We start from the raw sequence: 9,276 nt of genomic DNA, 5'->3' as shown, positions 1-9,276 counted from the left end.
AGTGGCTTCACAAACCAAATACATAGTCATAAATTGAGATCTGCTTGTTTGCTCTGGAGGAGCAGTGAATGATTAGAGATAAGATCCTGGCAAACTGACATGCCAAACAAAGGTATAAAATGGGTAAGTTAAGCATTCCAAAGTGCCTTCCAAGCACATTTACTAAGACTAAGACCAAGCAAGAAATAAGATCCAAACTGCCAGTTTGAAGGCCCTGACTGCCTGAAGACATTTTGAAAGGGAGTTTAGAAGCCAGTATGTCAGCATTCACATGGAATTGATTCTAGTAAAAATTAATCCTTTACGACAACCATCAACTTTCAGATAGTCCCAAAGGACCCACTCTGTTGTCTACAGAGCTCTAGCAGAGTATAACTATTCTTCTATACAGGTTTTAACAGTACTTTTAGAAGGAAATCATGTTTCATACTCGCACAATTAATGATGTAGTTGTTTTCCCAATTAAAAACTGATCTGCTGTTCAACGTTGTGTACTTTCCCACTGTGACTGGTCTATAGTAATAATACAATATATCTGAAGTTAATTGCAGAATAATTTAACAGTTTGTTTAAAGTAGTAATTGTATACCTCGCAAGATTTAACAATATCCTTCTTTAGTGTCCTTCTGTGAGCAATACCAGAATACATCTCAAATCTCAACTCCTCTACTAATGTAATGTTGTATCCAGCCCGATTCAAGATTCCACAAAGATACTGGCAAATGATCTGTAACAATAAATCTCCTAGGGAGGATTTTTTCCTTCTAATATTCTATGTGATGCTTAAATTCCTACTGGGTTATTACCAACTGTTTTACAAAAGTAGAAAGAGCTTTTTATTTCCCCAAATAATTCACATACTGTGCACACATTCATCTTAAGACTTTAAACTCATTAGACTCTAAGCTTTTATAAAGTGGGGATTTTTTTATATTTTGAGTGTCATTAAGTAGTAGTATCAGAAAACAGTAAGGCATGTTGATCTAATATACCTACCTCTAGGTGTCGGACAGTTCTGCCTTCTCAAAAGAAGGATATTAATGCCTTTAAAATCCACGCAAAGCACAGTGTCAAAGAGCTTGAAACTCTCAAGCACATTTGGAGCCCTGCAATTTTTTCAGGTCCTGAAGGAGATAGCCCTGAAAGTAGTTACAAAAAACAAAACAAACAAAAAGCCCATAGTACAAAGAGCTAATACCTCATCAAAAAGCAGCAGATGGACATGTCCAGAGATGGGACAAATTTTTGAAGAAAAAAATTAGTGTAAAAGAAACAGCTCTTTGACAGCCTGGTTCATGTTTAGTTTAGCTCATAGTTAATGAGCCTCTTTAACATGCCTTAACTTCTATGCTAGACCAAAAGCAAGGGGCCAATCCCCACAGCCAAAGCTGCCCAGTGTCACTGTCTGTCTTGTGCTAGCACTTGCTTTTATGTGCATAAATAGGTCAATATATGTTTGGCTGTTACATCCCAGAAACAAGGTAGACTTGGAATTAAAGTGACTGTATTATCACAGTCTTAGGCCAACTACCATTGGATAAGCAAAAATAAACACTGTTGAAGAACTGATGAAAACCTTTTTGATGGAGAACCATATTAAATGACAACCTTGACTAAGATCCTAAGAGGGGAAAAGAAGAAAGCAAATCCAAAGCAAAAGATCCAAAGCCAAACCCCAAGATACCAGTGCATGAAGTACTAATTTAATTTAATTGGAAGGAATTATACTTTGTTCCATATTAGGAACAAAATAAGTAATAAAATACTCATTGACATACTCTTGCTTAGACTCACATATCAAAATTGTTTGAATACCATTAATATGTAAAATACTTATATAAAATGTTTAAATTTATCTGGTACCAGTCGTACACAATACTCAGCCCTCTCAGATGATTAAAAGAGAAAGCTTTCTTAACCTCTCAAGCAAATAAGCACAAGCCCAAGAGCCTATTTGTTACTATTTTCCAACATACGCGTGAAACAAGGAATGCTGTATCGTGTACGTACACTTTGTACAAAAGCTGCTATTTCCCAATTTTCTCACAGCATTTGCAATCTTCGTTATGACTTTCCTCTAAAAATTCCAAAGTCAGGGGAACTTCTATGAGTTACCTAAATTCAACCTGTCATTTCAGCTTGATCATTAATTTAATGGAAATGAAGTACACACTTCTGTCATTGACTGTGCATGTAACAATAAGTCTACTTCATAGGATTTATGTACATCTAGTTTTCTCTGTGTTTTTAGTCTTCATTGTTTACTCCAGCTATTTATTTACACCAATTTTCAGGAGCTGCTTTCCCTTGCAACATAACTTGCTAAAAGGGCACTTTTGCAAATATTCTCCTTCAATATATACACTTCCTTTCCACATGTAATCACCGCTTCCATTACATTATTCACCACTACTCTCACAGACCCCATTTCAGGATCATCTTTACATTTTACAAGGCACTTCTAATGCTACCACAGTCCAGATTTAGCTTTACTCCTCCAACTCTTTACCCTCTGTCTGCTTAAATAAGCAACTGAATGACTTTTTTTTTTGTTTTTTAACTTTTTGAGATAGTTTTCAAATGACTACTGAATTCTTACATGAAAGAGCATATTCAACATCGTTCCATCTTCAAGCCATTAGAGAAAGACCTACATAAACTACCACATATTAGTTAAATTCTTTATATATAAAGGAAATTTCAACTACTTACAACAAAGTAAGACAAGGAGACGCTAGGTCTAGGTTTATACTGTCTCAGTAACCTAGCCTGTTTTTCCAGTGTTCTTTACAAAGATTTTGAAGCCAAGGGAAGCAGTGTGAAGCTGTTTTTATTAACAGTAAGCTTAGCATTCAAGTATCAGTTGAATGGAACAGTGAAGAAAGAGTAAACAAGAGGAAATCTGGTGGAAGAAAAACTGTTTGGAAGGGAAGAAGAACAGAGCTCAAAACAGAAGGAGATCAAGTAGCACCATGAAATCTTTGAGGGTCTAGAACAGGTATACTCCGATAGTCATTATAGCATCTGACAATCACTGCAGATGCATCTGTTTAAGCAGTATTGTTGGGAAAAACAGCACAGACTTTTGGTTATATAATACTTTTAAGAGTCTGCCGACTCAAACAGATGTTGGAGGATCAAACTCTAAAGTAATTGTGCAACTTTCATTTTTTTCTACTGCTAGCACCAAAAAGGTGGCATTGGGATGAGCTTATCTTCCAGCACCTCAAGGTTTTTTCAAGAACTACATCTTAAAATTCTTTTGAAGTAATTTTCATGGAGACAATGAACTATTACTATGTTGTTTATTTAAACTTACCTTCCTACCTGGCTAAGCCTGCATTCAGGTTGCTGTATAGAAGTCTTATCTAGAGTCAGAACATGTCCAAAATGCAATTCTAGTTTACCTTTAAATTACTTTAGAACAGAAAACATTAATGGAGTTGTGTAATCTCTCAGTACTGGTGTATCAAGAAACACTGGGAAATACTTAACAGTTCCAAGGGGAAGGTAGTTCATAAAGTGTATTCCCTACCTTTCATCCATGTCCGGAACAGGAAGAAAAATGATCCACAAAAGCATTTCTAAAAGACAATCTTTTGTTGCTGTTGTTGAAGGAAACATAATATACAAATGATGAAGGATAGAATGTGTGTGTGTATTGCAGAAGTTATTGTCTTCTTGCAGAGTAAACCTCACTGAAAATGGCTGGCTTCTTGTTCCATTCAGTAACACCACTTAAGATAACAAGATCTTGGTTTTAAGAGCTAAAAATAACACAAAGAACTCCTATGTGCCCAGATATGAAATAAAGCAAAAAAAAAAAAAATTTTTTTTCCTTTTCTGGAGCTCAGAAAAATGACAAGGGGCAATGCTGATAAAACAGAGCGTGCTTGACCTGACACCACTAAAACAACCTTATTACCAAGAAAAAACGCAGCAAAGAAAACCTGTGGGACCCTGCCACATCATTCTCATGTATTTTCTGTATGTATACCAATTCCTCCTGAGAATTGACATACCTGGAATAAAGTGTTGAAAGCAGGTATTTTTTCAGAATATGTTTTTATTTAGAATATATACCGTGTTCGGTAGAATTTTGTCAGAACACAGAATTTAACTATCAAATCCACTAAAATTACAAAACTTTATTGAACAATCAACTTTGGTGAGCTACTTAGCAAATTTAACATTAAAAATACATATGCTATGACTTGTAATATGCCTGCTGTAATACTGTATTTGGATCATCCAGCCCAGTTTAGATTCTTTCTTTCATTTAATACTTGTTACTTACTTAAAAGCTTGTTACTTAATGTTATTACTAATATGTTAGGAATCAAAGCTTATCAGCAGATGAAAAGATAATACAGATGCCATTCTGTTATTATAAACACTACTAAGTACATAATTCAAACTTAGCCATAGAAAGGAACACTGATTCCCTGCAATACCTGATGAAGCCAAAGGAGTAAGAAGTGCCCTGTCAGAAGAGATGAACCAGTTCCTGAAGATTTATATTACAGGGAAGTATAAATCAGGACTAATTGTATATATCCTTGGAAGAACAACAAACAATAAACCAGAACTTTATAAAACAATGTTTTCTCTGTAGCAGTCCATGAATGCTCCTTGGTGAGTTTTGACCTGGAAGTCGTCCAAGGGATTGCTAGGATTTTGGTCTTTGTCAGTGTAGCTTAGTTTTCTGGATACCCTACAGAAAAGAACTGTTTAGATGGTAAAGTAAATTACACAAAAATAATATGCATGCTGAAACTCTGATGAACAGAATGAAATTGAAACAAATCACCAAAGCAAGATATCTGAACATCTTGACTGTGAACAGCAGCAGGACTCCTTGTCTGCATCCCTATGTGCTTTCAGCTGGAGAGGAAATTTTTCATCCTGTACCATTTTAATGTCCCAGTAATCATACTACATTAACCTAAATTATATAAATATCTATTAAACTTTGAGATGTCATCTTTGAATATATTCACAAATAACTAAAAATTAAAGATACAGCTGAGAATACAATTATTTCCTTGCATATTACGTAAGAAATGGCTTTTTTTTTTACATCTATTTTAAACTATTTTGTTTTACATCTGACAATTAAGTATAGCAGTACAGCTGTAGGACTGCATTCACACAGAGCTAAGAAAAGTTTATTAGTTATGAACATTTCCTTTTCTGAAATGCCTTTTATAATCATCATCTAGGTAAAGGCAATCAAGTTTCAGACAGAAAGATAATATTCCTTTTCTTTCCACAACCATTCATTACAATGTACAGCATTTTGCCACATGACTTAGGCAGAGAACTTCTGAGGGCTCTGAAGCCATGAAAGAGCTTCACTCTTGGGAACCATAGAAGGCTAAGAATATCAGACCACAGGCTTAAGGAAGCTTGCCAGCTGACAGTCCATTTTGGCTACAAGTCAGCAAACATGCATTTGTTTAATTAAGGAATGAAGAAATAGATTTTATTCCAGATGGCTTGACAAGAAAGGACTTCTGTGAAATCCTAATTTTCTACTGTTTCTCAAACATCTCTACTGTACATGCATTAATGCAAGGAAAACATTTTCCTTCAAAACAATTACTAATCTCATAGAGAGGGCAATTTTTAATAGAGTCAGGAAAAAGAAACAAGAAAAAAAAAGATGGAATTCAAGAACTGAGCAGAAATTTACTCAGCTAAGTGGGCATACTCAACATTACACACATACAATCCTTGTATACCCATCAGCTTGCCTCCAGTCTTCCATTATATCAAAAATAATCCGAATACATAATGATATTGATAAAGATTGTATTTGTAATACAAGTCTCTAGGTATTAATTCCATCTTTGATTAAACAAACTTTTTTCTTTAAATCACACAGCCTCTTTTCCAGCTAAGTTCTCCATACAAGTAGTTTGAAAATGCATTCAGGCTTCCTTTGAAATTTTAATTACAACATTGTCAGAAAAATTTTTATATCAGCTGTATGATCATCTCAAGCATAGTAAAAATATTTCTTGACTGAATTTGGACAAGCAGCAGATCTTGCAGTGCTAAATTAGACTTTTGGCACAAAAAAACATGTCAAAAATGTTTTGGAAAATAAAAAGAGAGAGAAACTGTTCAGAGAACTTAATGTTTTTTAATCCTGCTGCTTATGAAGTTAGTTTGTAATTAGAAATCCAGGATATTTGAAACTTGAGAATCTTTTTGTCCTGGTTTCAGCTGGGATAGAGTTAATTTTCTTCCCGATAGCTGTGCTGTGGTTTGGATTGGGAATAAAAAAACCCATTGATAACACACTATTTTTAGTAGTTGCTGAGCAGTCAAGGACTGTCCAGCTTCTCATGCTGGCCTGTCAGCGACAAGGCAGGGAGTGCACAGGAAGCTGGGAGGGGACACAGCCAGGACAGCTGACCTAGGCTGGCCAAAGGGATATGGCATACCATATGATGTCATGCGCAGTATATAAAGTTGGGGGAAGAAGGAAGGGGCGGGAAGACATGTTCAGTGATGGCATTTGTCTTCCCAAGTAACTGTTCCGTGGGATGGAGCCTTGCTTACCTGGAGATGTCTGAGCACCTGCCTGCCAATGGGAAGTGGCGAATGCATTCCTTGTTTCGCTCTGCTTGTGTGTACAGCTTTTGCTTTACCCACTAAAACTGTCTTTATCTCAACCTGCTAGTTTTCTCACTTTTACTCTTCTGATTCTCTCCCCTATCCCACTGGTGGGGAGTGAGCCAGTGACTATGTGGGGATTTGTTGCTGGCTGGGGTTAAACCACAACAATCCTAGAAGTCACATATTCTAAAAAAAGCAGATGTAGTAGGCCAGTATTCAGGGAGCTGGAAGGAATGTTCTCCTTCCAGGGATCTAAATACACTGCCAATAGTGGTAACAGCAGGAGGAGAGGATCTCGGGTATCTTCCGGAGCCACTGCTTGTTTACACAGAGACAAAATGCAGGTAACTATGCCCATCTGCACAGTCGCTAACTTTTGAACATCCTTTTAAATGGTACTCTCCACAGCCTATGGCTCTGAGAGGACTTGTTAGCTCAAACACACAGCCAGAATCAAAACAATTCTATAGTTTTATCCAAAAATAACAAATGCCTCTATAATGAACACAAAATAAGGACTAGAGTAGCTATTCAGTTAAACCATCTTACTAACTTCTTGTGTTCACTGGGCATCCATGCTAGAGTCTGAATAGTTTTGTTCACAGACACTTGCCTCCCAGTGTTCAAGTCTAAAGGTTTGATTAGTCTGGGCGCTCTCAAGTATCCATGCTGATTTTCATTCTAGAAGTACGTATGTAAGCAACAACCTCCATACCTTTAATATGGATGAAGAGCAGCAAGAATTTCTTTTAAAAGTTCTTTTGAAAAAAGGCACTTACCTTTGGTGACACTTCTGTGCATTTCCAGGACAGCTGTAATTCTTCATTGCTCTAGGCCAACCAGAGCAAGCATCTGCAATCCCAGATGATGGTGCTGAAAGATGGTAGTATAAAAAGGGTAAGAACAACACTGAGTAGCACGGACACTATAGTGTGTTGTTAAAATATTAGCCTGTTAAGACATTGATAATACTTCACTGGCATATTTCAATGAGCAAATTTCCTTATGAAAATATTCTAATGCAAAAGGTTCTGGCAAAACTTAATTTCAAATACATTTGATACACCAAATATATTTAAGTATAAGCTAGGTTTCTTCAAAATGCTTATAATTTATCAACATTAGAAAAAGGTAGAACTAGAAGAAACTGTTGATACCAGAAAAAAATATAATACATAAGGTATGAGTTAATATGTGAGGAAAGCAAAATAAGGCAGAAGGGATAAGTCCACCTCAAATAATAAAATTCTTTACAATTAATCAGTAATGAAAATGCAACAAGGCAAGAACCACCCAAAACAAATGCATTTCTTCTGCCATTTTCTTCCTGTATACCAGTTGACAACATTTCAGGTCGCCTTCTTCAGTATTTTCCTTTACATGTTAATTAGTTATCTTGATGACAAGGTTCATAAAAATAAAATACGGAAAATAAACATTGATGATTTTACTTAGTGGGGAAAAAAAGTTCAGGTTATGTTATAAACGTTCTTTAGCCAAAACCAGATTTTTAAAAGGGAATTAAAAGATCAGCATCTAAAATGTTAAACTAACGTAGTTTTTTTTGTTGTTTGTTTTATTTTTGTTTGTTTGGTTTTTTTTTTTTTTTTAAATAATAGAATTCTACTGTCTTGAATTAGCAAGAGTCTTTTTATCCAGATCAATAATTTAATTCACCTAAGCAGGTGACAGTAGCCATGCAACAACTCAGTTGCAAGTTTTTGTAAAGCTAAAGAATTCATACAAAAGCATTTGGTTATTCAAGTGCAGGATTAACAAACTATGCATTTCCTGCGGAACATTTACATACAGAAAGTAAAAGCAACAGTAAACTTTGAATAAAATTAAATAAAAAAAAGAGGGAAAACCAGCTGATAATAAGCAACACTTTAGTAAGAAAAGTCCTAGTTCACCTACAGAAAAGCTTCTTAAATAGCTGTTAACATGTGATTCAGGAAACCCTTTTCTGTACAGATTCCTTACTTAAAGGAACACTTAAACATATCCAATTTTTACTGAGGAAGAAGAGCCTAGACAGTGGTCTATTGAGATGTGTAGATTTACCCTTTGAAGAAGGGCTTGTGATGGCTAAAGTAGTAACTCAAAGTCTCTGAAACTAACCTTGCAGGGAAGTAGCAGAAATACCAATAAAAGTTTTATCTGGAGAAGCATGAAATCTAGAGTCCTGAAAATAAAGCATCAACAGATTACATTGATGGAAAAACTCACATATTATTTGATAGCTTGAAATATTTCATAGTTCCCAGAAGAAATGACTGGGAACTTGGAAATAAGGGCCTGATTTAAAATTTAAATTCACAAGTCTAGTGATTCCAAAGTAACCCAGTAATGTTTGTTTGCCACACCTTGCCCATCTATGAAATTAATTAAAAAAAAAAAGAGTAATTTCAGAATGATATCACCTTAATTAATAGGGTCACTGTTTGAGATTTTAACCAGTGACAGTCTATTAAAATGTAACAAAATCTTTTATCAAGCATTTTATAACCATTTTCAAGGTTATTAAACATAGTGAGTTTCCTCACATGATCCAGAAGACCTGATGCAACTTCTATTTTGGCAAATAAAAACCCTAAGCCTATAAACAACCCTACTGATCAAATAGCATGAGAAGTATGCTGTCACTAG

Source organism: Phaethon lepturus, unplaced genomic scaffold, assembly GCF_000687285.1.
Source record: "Phaethon lepturus isolate BGI_N335 unplaced genomic scaffold, ASM68728v1 scaffold3157, whole genome shotgun sequence".
NCBI classification, from domain to species: Eukaryota; Metazoa; Chordata; class Aves; order Phaethontiformes; family Phaethontidae; genus Phaethon; species Phaethon lepturus.
This window is presented reverse-complemented; position numbering follows the sequence as displayed.